General features: G+C 36.8%; 5 long non-coding RNA genes across 5 annotated transcripts; all 5 read left to right on the top strand.

The window, feature by feature from the left end:
- The first annotated feature begins 5487 nt into the window (after positions 1–5487).
- Positions 5488–10249, top strand: LOC118243049. Its single transcript, XR_004777163.1, has 3 exons — positions 5488–5587; positions 10002–10067; positions 10205–10249. It is a non-coding gene; the product is annotated as an uncharacterized LOC118243049 (long non-coding RNA).
- A 1681-nt stretch (positions 10250–11930) lies between these two features.
- Positions 11931–13216, top strand: LOC118240099. Its single transcript, XR_004775280.1, has 4 exons — positions 11931–11960; positions 12074–12148; positions 13006–13068; positions 13183–13216. It is a non-coding gene; the product is annotated as an uncharacterized LOC118240099 (long non-coding RNA).
- A 3-nt stretch (positions 13217–13219) lies between these two features.
- Positions 13220–13998, top strand: LOC118240104. The gene is made up of 3 exons (XR_004775285.1): positions 13220–13257; positions 13793–13855; positions 13970–13998. It is a non-coding gene; the product is annotated as an uncharacterized LOC118240104 (long non-coding RNA).
- Positions 13999–14794: 796 nt separating this feature from the next.
- LOC118240103 lies at positions 14795–15574 on the top strand. Its single transcript, XR_004775284.1, has 3 exons — positions 14795–14832; positions 15369–15431; positions 15546–15574. It is a non-coding gene; the product is annotated as an uncharacterized LOC118240103 (long non-coding RNA).
- Positions 15575–16372: 798 nt separating this feature from the next.
- LOC118240102 lies at positions 16373–17156 on the top strand. The gene is made up of 3 exons (XR_004775283.1): positions 16373–16410; positions 16951–17013; positions 17128–17156. It is a non-coding gene; the product is annotated as an uncharacterized LOC118240102 (long non-coding RNA).
- Positions 17157–17163: the final 7 nt, after the last annotated feature.

Raw genomic sequence — 17163 nt, 5'->3', positions numbered from 1 at the left:
GGTTATTCAAGGTAAAGCTTCATCCAGAGTGTTTTAGCATACAGGTGTAATTTACGTTTGCTAAATTATAATTATTACAGTTGTAAACAATAAACATCATAATCTGCAGAGGGTGTAACAAATATATTTTATTTTAACATCCAATAGTCATGAAATATTATGATAGCTTAAATTCAGATGGATAAACCCTTTTATAATTTAAACAGCACTGTATGTGTTTACTACTTGTGTGTATGTCCTGAACAAGCAAATGTAAACAGTGATATCAGTGATGTCTTTGAATAAATTATTGAATAAATTGAATAAAATCTTTCCTTTGCCCGTAAATCACTGCACTGGTCAATAGTGTACTGTATTCAAGAATGTTATTGTAAGGGCAGTCCTGTAGATGGCACTGTGTTACATTATTTAACTGATGAGATGTATTAAAAACAATTGTATTTTCAGGGTAGAGATACTAAGAACACTTTTCTCTCACTCTTTCGAGGCCACTCTGACTGGATGAGGAGCAAGAGAACAGCTTGACAGAGCACTCTCCATCAAACACTTTCTAACAATCTGCTTTTCTGAGAAAGATCTCACAAGGTAAACTGGGAATTGAGGGAGACCCTCCAAAGGCTTATAAATGAGGAAAGATCGGAAAGTTGCATAGTGTCACCTGGTGTCCTAAAATATGCATGACGATACATTCAGCAGATTTTTTTCAAGAAATGGAAATAATCGCATCAAACATTATTTTAAAGTGATGTGCTAAATGGTAAGTTGTTTGGGAAGTGTAGAGCATGCTTTTGAACAAGTGTTAGTGATCCATTAGACTCTGGAGCCTAATATCAGAGAATTATGAAGACTGTTTCCCCTTCCTCAGTCATGTGAGTACACTGTGGTCTGCAGAAGCAAGCTGTGGGTCAGAAGATGTATAAAATTTACTCAGGGTGGGTCTTGTTAAAAATGGGTGTGTTCTGAAAGCTTTGAATCGTTAAGATCATCCTGACTGTTAAAGACAGTCACTTCACTAATACAGTTGTTTTTAGAGACTTGATCATCATTTTTCTTTATACATGTGATGAGTGTCACTGATTTCTGTTCCTTTTTCACCTGCTTTTTTCTAAAATGGCACCATTTTAGCTAACTTACCTGTCACTCATTATGTCTTCATAGCATGTAAGTAAACATGTTCACTGTAGTTATTGTTACATCCCTGTACGTATTGCTTGATCTCTCTCTCTCTCTCAGCACAGTGCCCTGTGAAAGCAGGCTTGCATCACACTGGCTATTTCAGGGAAGTAGATGGAAGTGCTGATTTGTAGGCCATACCGGTGACTTGCTATTTCATTGCCTCTGGGAGATGTCATCAGCAGTGAAGGCCTTGGGCATCCTCGTACTGTGTACTGGTGTTCTGATCCTGTACCTCCGTAGACTGTGTGTAATTTGTACAGTCTCAGTCTGTTAAGTCATGGAGGTGTAATGAGCAGTTTCGTGGTTATTATACAAAGTTTGTGTGATTACAAAAGAGGACCCAGGTGCTAGAGGTGTAGTGGTGGATGTCATCCCCTTCATTGTTCTCTTGTTTCCTGGTTTGTGTGGAGGGTATGGAGGGAATAAAAGCAATGTGATTTTCTTTTCTTTACCAGGGAGGTTAGGCATAAAAATATCTAGATGATGTTTTGTTTATTATTTTGGCATTGGCCCACACTGATGATTGTGCCTAGGTTTTATTGTGTGTAAATGTTTGATGAAATAATGTGCCCTAACATCTCTGACAGTTGCTTCTATTGTGCTCTTTTGTTCATTTACACTGAAGCAATTATGGCCAATAGCCTTCATTATAAGAGATTAAGCTTTGCATACAGTATGGTAGAAATGCATTGACAATGTTTACTGAATTGAATATAATATTGAATATAATATTGAGAGAGTATGCATAAACAGAGGCTTTATCTTTTAACCATTATATCCTTTTAAACCATGAACAATTGACCTGCATATGACCCACATCAAAAATAGGAGTGTGTGGCCTGAATCTGCTCTTGCAAAGATGGAGAAATTCAAAGATCCTCACCATTCAGAAAAAAAACAGTCTTTGAGGTTGTATCAGATTATTAAGTTATATCAGATATAAAGAATGCCTGGAAACAGAAAAACCGTGTCATTCAAACAGACTAATTTACTTCAGCTACCTTACCTTACTAATTTAACTCTTACTTTAATAATGATTCCACAAAAATTAAATGAAGCATGTGGAGTATAAATACAGAGTAACAAGGGCTAAACAAGACCTAGGTGTAACGATGCCGCTGGCCCAAGTGCCGAGGGGCGTGGAGCAGGACACACAGACTCCCTCGATATTATGAAACATTTATTAACATAGAACACGAATGACAATGGTGGCACTCACACAACATTAACAACAGACATGACTTATACATTTAGCTAAACACTTGCTACAGTAACATTTAACAATGACTACACACGTTTACATATATCAGCGAACAAACAATGGCCAACACGATGCACACACTAACAGAGGTTTTAATATACAGACAACACAAGACGTTAAACCCCGTGCAGGTGCTTGCTGTCAAGGAGAGCGTGGCTACAAATAGGGTGAACCCCCCCCTGCACACGGCAGGCCATACCACGTGACTCGTGGGGGGGGGGGGGGGTCGTGAGACACTAGGTGAAGAACATTAAGGGCAGGGAGCACAGATACATCACAAGAAAATGGAACAAAAACAAAAACCAGATGGGACAGATGACTATATATCCTTTAAATGTATAATTCTTAAGTTAAAAGTAAACCCAAATATTATCAGATCAAACACTGATTTTTTAATACTTTGTTTATTATTTATCTTCTTCCATACAGCATTGTTACAGTATACACAGACATGACTGGATTGATTAGTTTCAGTGGCATAGCAAGAAAATGGTCTGTGAGACCAATTAAACTGACATTCAGACATCCATGACATTCAGAGACAATGAAAGCCTAGAAAAATAAAAGGTGTACCAATTTGGTCAGTCAGCTCGCTGGTGAGATCATATTCCAGTAGTGAAGATATAACTTTATTTCTTAGATGTTCACTGCAGAATTAGAGAGAGACAAGGCTGGAGTGCTGGATTAATCTGTGCATCTTGCTTTCCACTTCCATTTCTACATTGGGAAGAGTTTTACTGGAATAGACTGAAACTGATGCAGCCAAAGCCAGAAATTTCTGCTCTCTTCTACAGGCACAAGGATGTCACTTTGACCTCCACTTCCTAATTTTACATTCAAATGCTTTGCTAAATATCAAAACTCTTTCATATAGCATCAGTACTGTAGGAAAGAATATATTACTTACGGTTAGTTGTTTATTTATGTTCACTATATAACTCATGTTTGTTAGACTGTTTTAATGTTAGCAACCTGACATTCAAATGCACTGATATACTGGTGTCATCCTGATTTTTCAGAGATGAACAGGAGCATTAAGCAGCTGCAGGAAGAAAAGAAAAACCTGACCAGTGAACTTCAAAGTGAGATCCAGATTTACCTCTATAGTTTCAATCTCAACTAGAAAACTACAAAAATTAATTCAACAGAAAAGATGGCCTTCATGAAATTATTGATTGCATAAGAAGAAGAATCCTTAATTATTTTAGTTTTGATATATCGCAACAACTTACAGACATGCAAAAGCACTGTTATTCAGCCACACATATACAAACTGTAATTGAGCCACAAATATAAATTCAGTGATTGAGCCACATATAGAGAGACAGTGAGTGAGTGCTTGGGCCAAGTAGACAAACACTACTTAATGTTGCCAGTTACACAGTGAACCATGACTCAAGTAGGGGTCAGCACTGGACATGCTCCCGGACCCAGGACTCGGTGACGGTACAGGGCAGGTGGTCCTGGACACAGGGTACAGTGGGACCAAGGCCCCTGTGACCAGAGCTCCATGTCGTCGGACAAGTTCATCAAGAACTGGGCTCCCATAATCGTCCCCTTTAGTGAGATTCACTGTATCTGTGAGTAGGTTGATTATTCAGTGATGTGGCATGCAAAGGCAAGAAAATTAGGAAATATATTAGAAATTTGTAGAGTATTTGGTTAAGATACCATGGCAAATGTGGAGAAACGCACTCTCACAGTTTGCTATTGTAGGTTAGCTAGTGTTAGCAACATTAGAAAATCAAATGTGGTCAGATGTCATACTTCTATGAAGTTCAGATGTATTTTGAGAATTATATATTTAAACCATGGTCAGAAACAATGCTTTGGCTGATACAGCTCTGAGCAGTACAGCAATCACAAGGAACTCGGACTGCAGTGACGTCATTACATGAAAATGAGCGGCTCCCTGTAACCAGTTTTTACTGTTTTAAGATAATGAAAATATTTCAATTTTAATCATTTTATTATAGAATTTCAAATCAATTTTAATAATTTTAACAAAAGCAATGTAATTTGGCTAAAAAAACTTAACTTTAACAAATTTATAATGCTAACTTTGTTACACCAGCTGAAAAAAATACAGAATGTTTTTACCATGTGAAAGTTAAATGAGAATTTTGTCACTGTAGCTGCATTTGCAAATTTTACTTTCAGTGTTCACATTTCATGAGAATATAATAAGTGAAATATCACAGTGACAAGATGTTCCACTCTTGTGGAATTCTGAGATGTCATTTTGAGTCTGAGGTTAGAGTTTCAGGAAATGCTAATGCTAAACATTGTATGTCGGAGCAAGAGAGTAAGCAGAGCTCCTCGGTTCTCCGGAATTGCTGGATGAATAAACACATTAATTCAGTGAGAGTTTATTAATAGAAGACTTTCACAACAGGCAAGTTCTCAAAACAGCTTTACATTAATCAACTCTAGACACCTAGTGAAGCTGAAGGTGAGCGTCTCAATATTAGTGACCATGCCGGTCTAAGCACTGCACTGCAAACCCTCAGTAGAAAGCTAAGCATCCCCTCAGAGGCCTGACCATGTTGGTCAACTGCACAGATGAAGAATGGAGGCTGAATGAACCAGATACTGAGAACTATTCAGAGCAACAGGCTGCAGCATGAAAAAAGGCTAAACCACTTGACAATATATGTAATATACATTATATGTAATATATGTAAGTCACTCTGGATTAGAGAATTGACAAAATGCTGAAAAAGTAACAAGTAAACATAGACAAGGTCTGTTTAGAGGGATTCACAGTGTAAAAATAGGAACTCATATGGGAAAATTAAATGTATCTTTGTTTTTCTTTTTGTCTCAGCAGTTATTTGTGAGAGAGGAACCAGAGATAAATAAAAAAGAACAAAAAAGGAAAGAACTGAAAAAGAATTTGCATGTCCATTTACAGGTCATATCTCTCACAAGATCTTATACAGAAGTTAAGAATTACTAAGAAGTGTTGCTGTATCAGAATCAGAACTGTGTGAGAGAAAGTGCTGCATACAGTACAGTCCTTCAACAGTCCATCTTTCTAAAACAGGTTAACAGGTTATAAAATCAGAGCATCAATGGAGGCCATCTATTCCAACAAGAACATTAAGAAGCATGTGACGAGGGCAACTGGAGATGGTGAATTTTCTGATGGTAAGAAGCATATTTTATGTTTGTCTGTTACGGAACAGAAATGAGAACATTGTATGGGTTCTGTAGTTACTGTAGTTTATTGAGTTTTGCTACTGATTGTATTTCTAAGGTGCTTAGTCCGTAAATTTCTTTTTTTTTTTTTTTTTTTTTGTAATGATAGTAATGGGACGCTCGAAAATAGGAGTTTATGAAGCGCATACGTTTCAAAACATTACTGCGGGGTGTGTTTTTACGCCTTTACGCACCGGCAGTGTTTTTACCCCTTTACGCACCGGCAGTTTTAATTCAAATGTCATGTTATCGTAGTTAACCGATACTTCAGAGTATTAACACGCCACTGAAATCTGCTGCTTCCATCTGTGATTGACACATTGTAAGGTTTAGCAGGGATGAGGTGAGAGGCAGGATGCAAATGCAGTTGTTTATAACACCGAGAGAATTAACAAGCAACCCGGGAAGCTAAAATGGAGACTAAAACTGATGCATGAGGGACACACTAAGGCAAACCAAAACATGAATAAAACAAAAGGCAAGGAAAATATATCGACAGAGAAAATGAAAAAAGGCTGATTAACAAAACATCAACTGCACAGAAGTAGGTTGGATTCAGGAATTAACCAGTAACATGGAAAACTAGATGGCGATATCAAATCTACCCAAAACCAAACAAACTAAAATAACCAACAACGTGGGAAACACAGGGCTTAAATACATGATCTAAGGGATGCTAAACAAGACATAGGTGCAAATCATGACGGGCAGAGAAAATGAAACCAAGGCATGGAACAACAAGGAAGTAAAGGAAAACAAGGGCACGACAGGGAAACCAAGGAGACGTGGACGCCAGTCATGACAGAACGCCCCACTCAAAAGCGCGCAACACCTGGGCATGCAAAAAAAAAAAAAAAGATCCACCAAAACCAAAAACAGGACTAGGACACCAACAGAAACAGACAGACCTAGAATGAGAACAGTATGAGGCAAACAATATGTACTGAGGACTGGACATGACACAGAAGACCCAAATGGATTAAGGACTGGCCAAGAGACACAAAAACAGGAAAAAGCACAAACAGGGACAAAGATGGACATGCTCAAGGGTACAGGGTGTGAAACAGACACAGGAACTGGATCAAGCTGGATGGTGTTCTGGGGAAGCTTGGATGTTGTTGCTGTGATGCCCCAGAAAATTTATGTTAATCGCAGCTGGAAGAAGCCTTCCACAGTCCTTGGTTCCTGAGCTATGAATGTGAGAATTATGTCAGCCCACTCTAGTGCTTTTCCCCTGAGAAGTGTTTTCATGAACAATACCTTAACCAGCTCTGGGGAGTTAGGGCAGGTCAGGTACTGAAACTATATGCAGCATTGCATAATAAGTCTCCTAACTGAAGTTTCCTCCCCATCACTCACTAGGAGTTGCCATCATTGAAGAAAGAACCAAAAGCTTCCCAGCCCTAAGAGTAGAAAGAAGAACTTTAAGATAAACCAACTCCTCTCCTGGGACTAAGCCAGTGTCCCTTGTAGCATCGAGTGAAGGCTGAACTGGTGAGGCTGCAATATGTTGCAATTCGGCAAGGCCTTCCTGCTGCATCCTTGTTTTTTTTGGGTTGGTTATTCTGTAACGTTTAGCAGGGACAAGGCGAGAGGCAGGATGCAAATGCAGGAGTTCTTTATTAGAGCGAGATAATTACAAACAACATGGGAGGATAAAATGGAGACCAAAACAGATGCATAGCATGAGGGACACACTAAAGCAAACCCAAACATGATTAAAACAAAAGGCAAGCAAAGATAGACAGAAAAAATGAGAAAAGGCTGAATAACAAAGCATCAACTACACAGAAGTATAATCGTGGGCAAAAGTTTTGCGATTGACACAAAGTTTGGTTTCACAACGTTTACTGCCTCAGTTTTTTTTTTTTAGATCCTTTTGTCAGATGTTTATATGGTGTAGTGAAGTACAATTATAAGCATTTTCATATGTTGTTTAACTTTATATTGACAAATACATCCAGTTTAAGCAAATACGTAATATTTACAGTGTTGACCCTTCTTTTTTTTAAGTCTTCTGCAATTTGCCTTGGCATGCTGGATATCAGCTTTTGGGCTGGATATCAGCTTCTTCACTGATGGCAACCCATTCTTGCCTAATAAGTGCTTGGATTTCATCACAGTTTCTGTGTTTTTGTTTGTCCACCTTCTTTTCGAGGACTGACCATAGGTTCTCAATGGGATTGAGATCTGGGGAGTTTCCTGGCCATGGACCCAAAATGTCAATGTTTTGTTCACCAAGCCACTTGGTTATCACTTTTGCCTTGTCACATGGTGCTCCATCATGCAATAAAAAGCATTGTTCATCACCAAATTGCTACTGGATCATTGGGAAGAGTTGCTCTTGGAGGAAGTTTTGATACCATTCCTTATTCATGGCAGTGTTTTTAGGCAAAATTTGAACAAACCCACTCCAAACCAAAAGTGGGTTTGATTTGTGTCAGTCTCAAAACTTTTGGCCAAAACTGTACTGTAGGTTAGTTTCAGAAATTAACCAAAAGTTCAAAAATAGTTCTAACACATCCCACTTCCAGAGTTTTTTTTTGTGTGTGTGTGTGTGTGTGTGTGTGTGTGTGAGAGAGAGAGAGAGCGAGAGAGAGAGAGAGAGAGAGAGAGAGAGAGAGAGAGAGAAGAGATAGAAGTAATTAATACATCAACTTTAAAAATTAAACAAATGTGACAGAATGAAAGGATTACATAGGTTAAGCTGTTCTGTGGCATGGAATCATTTCCAAATCTTCAAATATGATGCAGTATCTTTGACAGACTTTCATATAACAGTAACACATCATCTATGCTTAACCATTTGAGGTGCTCCTGCAGTTTTAGAGGGAGTAAAACCCCCACCGTAACAGCGCATCCTGGACAGCTCTAACACAAAACAGCTCCGACACAAAACAAAATGAGTGGTATCTTGTATACACTTGCAAAAAGTATGTGAGTTTGCAATATAATTTCCCTGAGAACAAATTTTTATCTAATGCTGAGGACAGAGGGGCTTTTAGCAGCCTTTTAGCAGCCTTTCATCCTCAACAGTGCAGAATAAATAATCATTTTCCTAAAAATAATTTGCTGTATTCCCAACCGAATTTGCAGTTACATGACCACAGTCACAGTGTCTATCATATTTAGCTTTTAAATTGATTCTTTAGGTTGAGCCACCCAACATACAGTCTTCTTGATAATAAATACCTTAATAATAACTTTCTTCCCATCTTGAAACAAGACACGTTTTCTTCCATTCATTTTATTCACTTATATTTTTAATAATGAGTAACATTATTATTATTATTATTATTATTATTATTATTATTATTATTATTATTAATAATAATAATAATAATGTATTATATTTGTATGATGCTTTTCAGTGACCCAAAGATGCTTACAATATTCAGTAAATAAAAGAAAACCTAGACATATAAAACAAAACATATTCAGTATACAGAACATTTATAAATATCATTTACAGAACATGGACAAGAGCTGATGAAAGAGGAGTTTTTGGTTTGAGAAATATTATAAGCACAGGAAAAACAATTTTTAACCCTTGTTAAGGTTAGATTTAAATAAATGTGTATGTGATGGCAGCAGGTATGGAGAATCACCATAAATCAAAGAAACAATAAACACAGCAGCAGAAAAAGAAAAAAAAAATCACGTGGGCAGTAAAGGCTCTTGGAGCAGCAACGCAAATGAGCAGGCTTCACTTGGCACGTTTTCCAGGTGCTGTAATGACAAGCAATGCGCAGCACTAGAGGAGAGTATCCGTGGGCTTTAAATAAGGCGGAAGGTACAAGCAGTGTGTGTGTGTGTGTGTGTGTGTGTGTGTGTGTGTGTGTGTGTGTGTGTGTGTGTGTGTGTGTGTGTGTGTGTGGGTGGGTGGCTGTTTCCCTCCATCTTGATGCCAGGCGCACCGAGACAGTGGAATTGATGGAAAAAAAGTAAAAGCTCTGTTTGAACATATTTACTTTGTCTTTTTTGTCATAATCTGTTGATTAGTAATCAGGTAAAGCATAAGACAGTGTTATTGATATATCCTTTTTGTACAGTGTGATTGACAAGTTGCATATGACACAATACAGCTAATACTAATACTGCTGGTAATAACTGTTGATGAATTCTGAAAAGGTTTGGGGGAAATGTTGTAATTCCAACACACTGTGGTCTGGGGAAATGAGATAAAGCATAATTCAAGATGGACTTTGTTACACATTTTCAGTACATTTCCAACAGCCAATATTTTTTATATAAACACTACACTGCTTTTTGCAGACTTGTTTATTTCACAAATGCCTTTAAATTCATTCATTCTCTCTCCTTTTCTCTGTTCTTTATATTGCTCTCATGTTCATGTGACAAGAGAGTTCCAAATCTGATGACATCATATACTCTGAAGTTCGCATCATTGACTCAAATCAAAATAGAAGTGAGTGCAATGACCATCTACAGCTTTTGTCCACTATAAACCAGCTTTAAGAAACACCTTAAGTGGTACTATCTAATGTAATGACTTGAGAATTAATCTAGGAATTAATCCATGACTCTCTTTGTCATTTGGTGCAGCAAAGGAGGAGGTCACCTACTCAAATGTAGCCTTCTCTAATCCAGTTGAGTCTGTATGAGAATTTGAATGGTTTATTAATACATCTCAGCTCATGTGTATTTTGTGTTTCACTTCTGTAATTAGTTTCATCTAAGGCTCATGTTGGTGTAAATACATGTATATGTACACACTCACTGACCACTTTATTAGGAATACCAACCTTGCACCTGCATGCACTGGCCACTTTATTGGGTACTAGCCTGTGCCCTGTTGGTACCTTTTATACATGCACAGGTACAGACTGTAGCCCATCTAATGTTATATGTGATTGCCAACCCTCTACACTACAGGTGGGGAACATTATCTGCACTTTTTCACTGGATATACATGTACCAGTGCAATGATCACAACTATGACATGTTAGTGCTTTGTTGTTAATAGTTTGTGTGCACATTTACATTTACATTTACAGCATTTAGCAGACGCTCTTATCCAGAGCGACTTACAAAAGAGTGACATACATGGAAATTATTGATATTTTTCAAAAAGAGTAGACCCATTAGAGTCTACAGGTCCCTGTAATACCTGCAACCACAGTGCTTGTCATGCTGATCTGAGCTCGAGACCATGTAGAACTTTAGGAAATATTATTTAAAAACACCAGCAGAAACTTGGGTGGCAAATGCTTGTTGGATGTCTTTTTTGGTTATTCATATGGAGGAAAAGTCATTTTCAGTGACTAACAAAGGGATGCAGAAGCTCAAAATCTTTAACTAACATTCATTGCCTTTTATTTGTTAAATAATTCTCCAAAAATAATTTTGGTCCTGGCAGCTGGTCTTCAGCCTGGACCAAATGTCACTGATGACCCTTCACCAGAGGCAAGGTCAAAGGTCATTAACACTGCACAGGTTAAAGAGAGACTTATAGAGAGACTGTTGCTGGTTTCACTGTGTGTTCTTCTCTTTGCTGTGGCCCTCATCATTGGAGTGCTCTGTGAGTGACAAAACAAATGCTTATACATTAATAATAAAGTATAACTTTTCACTGGCTAAATTAATATTGTTGTTATTGTTATAAATTGATTTATCATTTATTGCTTAAGATCATGGTTGGGTTAAAATGCTGCGCCATTATGAACTGATGTTGCTATTGTTTTTCCCTCCTTGTTGTGAATTAAGTAGATAGTAGATTTCTTTTCTTTCTCAGATGGTTTTGGAAAGCTGTCCCATGAAGAATCTGAGAAGCAGTTGAACTTTTTCAGAGGTCAGTGCAACATGAAATCAAAGTCAGTCCACTAATCAAAACTATTTCACACATGAAGTATGAAATAAGAGCTGGAAATGCAATCTTGTGTATATTATTAATTTACTAATTTTGTCATTCCTTCACTGGTTCAAACAAAGCTCAGGAGTAATCAGGGGCTTCAGGTAGTGACAGGGATTACTGATTTTAACACCAACAACAGCACGTATAATGAAACTAAATGACTAAAAGACTTGTCACTTTTCAATCTGATGTGAGTTTAGATAATTACAAGAAGATCTTAAGGAGTTACAATTTAAGTGAAAAGATTCTCGCAGGTAAGATTTTTTTAATAAGCAGACATATATAGTGTGGAATTATGCAGTGTTGACTGAGGAGTTAACTTAGTGTTAGTTGTCATTAATTTGACATTCATATAAACATGGTGACATCATCTTTATTTTCCAGAAAGAAACAGCAGTATTGAGCAGCTGCAGGCAGAAAAGAAAAACCTGACCAGTGAACTTCAAAGTGAGATCCAGATTTACCTCTAGAAATATTAAAACTCAAATAAAGAATAAGGGGCTGAATAATCTGGACCTCCACACTAGTAGATTGATGATTGTTTTGTTCTTTCATTTCAGGAACAAAGAACACTCTGGATGAGAGAGAGAGAAAATACCAAACAGAGATGGAAAAGTTAGCAAATGAACTCAATGGTAAGTAGAAATCTAAGATTGAAACAGATGAATCAGTGCTTTTTTAAAGTATCCATTATGAGTTAAATGTACAAAGTCTGTATGTATTGATTAATACGCAGCGGCAGGAAGCAAAGGAAAACCTGAAAATTGAATTTCAAAGTGAGATCTAGATTTACCTCTAGAAATATTAAACATCACAAACAGAATAGATGGATGACAAATCTGAACCTTGACACTAGTAGGTTAATAGTTTTGTTCTTGCATATCAGGAACAAGGAACATTATGGATGTAGGAGAGAGAAACTACCAAAGAGAGAAGGAAAAGTTAGCAAGTGAACTGAAAGGTGAATACAAATCATAGCTTTTGTGTTTGTAAAATTTATTTGTTTATAGCTTATAGACTCCCAGATAATCTACAATGGTTTTAAAATTGTTATGAACGAACCCAGATGTCATTCAAATGTCTGATTGGTTTCTCCATATGAGCACTCACAGAGCCACACTGAACCAAGGCCAGGGTCACATCTTCAGCAAAAAGACACTTTGTGTGTGTGTGGAAAAAGGAAAGTGGTATAAAGATAAATAAATGGGTCAATTTGTTACTGACAGATATATTAAAGAACTTTAAGAACATATCGAAACTGATAATCTTACAGGTTAATAAACTTCACGACAGGTATGGAAATGAGGAAGGTGCAGTTCTTCCCCAAAGACAGCAAGTGCATAAGGCTTCATATACTAGCTAAGGAAAGATGCTTATTCTAATAGAATAACAATAGGGAATAGTACTGAAGCAGGAAATATATTACTTATCTTTTGTTATTTATATTGACATTCAGATGTACTGATATACTGCTGTCATCCTTATTTTCCAGAGATGAATAGGAGCATTGAGCAGGTGAAGGAAGAAAAAGAAAATTTGACCAGTGAACTTCAAAGTGAGATCCAGATTTAACTCTAGAAATATTAGTCCTCAAATAAAGAATAAGAGGCTGAGTAATCTGGACGTACACTCTACTAGGTGGTTGATTAGTTTTGTTCTTTCATGACAGGAACAAAGAACATTATGGATGAGGGAGAGAGAAGATACCAAACAGAGAAGGAAAAGTTTGCAAATGAACTGAAAGGTAAATACAAATCATAGCTTTTGTATTTGTAAAATATTGGATCTCTTTATAGCTTATAGGCTCCCAGATAAAGTAGACTGGTCTTAAAATTGTTATGAACGAACCCAGACGTCAATCAAATGTCTGATTGGTTTCTCCATATGAGCACTCACAGAGCCACACTGAACCAAGGCCAGGGTCACATCTTCATCAAAAAGACACTTTGTGTGTGTGTGGAAAAAGGAAAGAAGGTATAAAGATAAATAAATGGGTCAGTTTGTTACTGACACATATATTAAAGAACTTTAAGAACATATCGAAACGGATAATCTTACAGGTTAATAAACTTCACGACAGGTATGGAAATGAGGAAGGTGCAGTTCTTCCCCAAAGACAGCAAGTGCATAAGGCTTCATATACTAGCTAAGGAAAGATGCTTATTCTAATAGAATAACAATAGGGAATAGTACAGAAGCAGGAAATATATTACTTACCTTTTGTTATTTATATTGACATTCAGATGTACTGATATACTGCTGTCATCCTGATTTTCCAGAGATGAATAGGAGTATTGAGCAGGTGAAGGAAGAAAAAGAAAATTTGACCAGTGAACTTCAAAGTGAGATCCAGATTTACCTCTAGAAATATTAGTCCTCAAATAAACAATAAGAGGCTGAGTACTCTGGACCTCCACTCTATTACTTGGTTGATTAGTTTTGTTCTTACATGACAGGAACAAAGAACATTATGGATGAGGGAGAGAGAAGCTACCAAACAGAGAAGGAAAAGTTAGCAAATGAATTGAAAGGTAAATATGAAACATAGCTTTTGTATTTGTAAAATACTGGATCAGTTTATAGCTTATAGGCTCCCAGATCAAGTAGACTGGTTTTAAAATTGTTATGAACGAACCCAGACATCATTCAAATGTCTGATTGGTTTCTCCATATGAGCACTCACAGAGCCACACTGAATCAAGGCCAGGGTCACATCTTCAGCAAAAAGACACTGTGTGTGTGTGTGTGGAAAAAGGAAAGTGGTATAAAGATAAATAAATGGATCAGTTAGTTACTGACAGATATATTATAGAACTTTAAGAACATATAGAAACTGATAATCTTACAGGATAATAAACTTCATGACAGGTATGGAAATGAGCAAGGTGCAGTTCTTCCCCAAAGACAGCAAGTGCATAAGGCTTCATATACTAGCTAAGGAAAGATGCTTATTCTAATAGAATAACAATAGGGAATAGTACTGAAGCAGGAAATATATTACTTATCTTTTGTTATTTATATTGACATTCAGATGTATTGATATACTGCTGTCATCCTGATTTTCCAGAGATGAATAGGAGTATTGAGCAGGTGAAGGAAGAAAAAGAAAATTTGACCAGTGAACTTCAAAGTGAGATCCAGATTTACCTCTAGAAATATTAGTCCTCAAATAAAGAATAAGAGGCTGAGTAATCTGGATCTCCACTCTACTACGTGGATGATTAGTTTTGTTCTTACATGACAGGAACAAAGAAAATTATGGATGAGGGAGAGAGAAGCTACCAAACAGAGAAGGAAAAGTTTGCAAATGAACTGAAAGGTAAATACAAATCATAGCTTTTGTATTTGTAAAATATTGGATCTCTTTATAGCTTATAGGCTCCCAGATAAAGTAGACTGGTCTTAAAATTGTTATGAACGAACCCAGACGTCATTCAAATGTCTGATTGGTTTCTCCATATGAGCACTCACAGAGCCACACTGAATCAAGGCCAGGGTCACATCTTCAACAAAAAGACACTGTGTGTGTGTGTGTGGAAAAAGGAAAGTGGTATAAAGATAAATAAATGGGTCAGTTTGTTACTGACACATATATTAAAGAACTTTAAGAACATATCGAAACGGATAATCTTACAGGTTAATAAACTTCACGACAGGTATGGAAATGAGGAATGTGCAGTTCTTCCCCAAAGACAGCAAGTGCATAAGGCTTCATATACTAGCTAAGGAAAGATGCTTATTCTAATAGAATAACAATAGGGAATAGTACTGAAGCAGGAAATATATTACTTATCTTTTGTTATTTATATTGGCATTCAGATGTACTGATATACTGCTGTCATCCTGATTTTCCAGAGATGAATAGGAGTATTGAGCAGGTGAAGGAAGAAAAAGAAAATTTGACCAGTGAACTTCAAAGTGAGATCCAGATTTACCTCTAGAAATATTAGTCCTCAAATAAAGAATAAGAGGCTGAGTAATCTGGATCTCCACTCTACTACGTGGTTGATTAGTTTTGTTCTTACATGACAGGAACAAAGAACATTATGGATGAGGGAGAGAGAAGCTACCAAACAGAGAAGGAAAAGTTAGCAAATGAACTGAAAGGTAAATATGAAACATAGCTTTTGTATTTGTAAAATACTGGATCTGTTTATAGCTTATAGGCTCCCAGATCAAGTAGACTGGTCTTAAAATTGTTATGAACGAACCCAGACGTCATTCAAATGTCTGATTGGTTTCTCCATATGAGCACTCACAGAGCCACACTGAATCAAGGCCAGGGTCACATCTTCAGCAAAAAGACACTGTGTGTGTGTGTGTGGAAAAAGGAAAGTGGTATAAAGATAAATAAATGGATCAGTTAGTTACTGACAGATATATTATAGAACTTTAAGAACATATAGAAACTGATAATCTTACAGGATAATAAACTTCACTGACAGGTATGGAAATGAGGCAAGGTGCAGTTCTTCCCCAAAGACAGCAAGTGCATAAGGCTTCATATACTAGCTAAGGAAAGATGCTTATTCTAATAGAATAACAATAGGGAATAGTACTGAAGCAGGAAATATATTACTTATCTTTTGTTATTTATATTGACATTCAGATGTATTGATATACTGCTGTCATCCTGATTTTCCAGAGATGAATAGGAGTATTGAGCAGGTGAAGGAAGAAAAAGAAAATTTGACCAGTGAACTTCAAAGTGAGATCCAGATTTACCTCTAGAAATATTAGTCCTCAAATAAAGAATAAGAGGCTGAGTAATCTGGATCTCCACTCTACTACGTGGTTGATTAGTTTTGTTCTTACATGACAGGAACAAAGAAAATTATGGATGAGGGAGAGAGAAGCTACCAAACAGAGAAGGAAAAGTTTGCAAATGAACTGAAAGGTAAATACAAATCATAGCTTTTGTATTTGTAAAATATTGGATCTCTTTATAGCTTATAGGCTCCCAGATAAAGTAGACTGGTCTTAAAATTGTTATGAACGAACCCAGACGTCATTCAAATGTCTGATTGGTTTCTCCATATGAGCACTCACAGAGCCACACTGAATCAAGGCCAGGGTCACATCTTCAGCAAAAAGACACTGTGTGTGTGTGTGTGTGGAAAAAGGAAAGTGGTATAAAGATAAATAAATGGATCAGTTTGTTACTGACAGATATATTATAGAACTTTAAGAACATATCGAAACTGATAATCTTACAGGATAATAAACTTCACTGACAGGTATGGAAATGAGGCAAGGTGCAGTTCTTCCCCAAAGACAGCAAGTGCATAAGGCTTCATATACTAGCTAAGGAAAGATGCTTATTCTAATAGAATAACAATAGGGAATAGTACTGAAGCAGGAAATATATTACTTATCTTTTGTTATTTATATTGGCATTCAGATGTACTGATATACTGCTGTCATCCTGATTTTCCAGAGATGAATAGGAGTATTGAGCAGGTGAAGGAAGAAAAAGAAAATTTGACCAGTGAACTTCAAAGTGAGATCCAGATTTACCTCTAGAAATATGAGTCCTCAAATAAAGAATAAGAGGCTGAGTAATCTGGATCTCCACTCTACTACGTGGTTGATTAGTTTTGTTCTTACATGACAGGAACAAAGAACATTATGGATGAGGGAGAGAGAAGCT

Source organism: Electrophorus electricus, chromosome 19 (genome assembly GCF_013358815.1).
Source record: "Electrophorus electricus isolate fEleEle1 chromosome 19, fEleEle1.pri, whole genome shotgun sequence".
Taxonomy (NCBI): domain Eukaryota; kingdom Metazoa; phylum Chordata; class Actinopteri; order Gymnotiformes; family Gymnotidae; genus Electrophorus; species Electrophorus electricus.
Note: the sequence above shows the minus strand (reverse complement) of the source record. Positions and strands in the feature narration are given on the sequence as shown.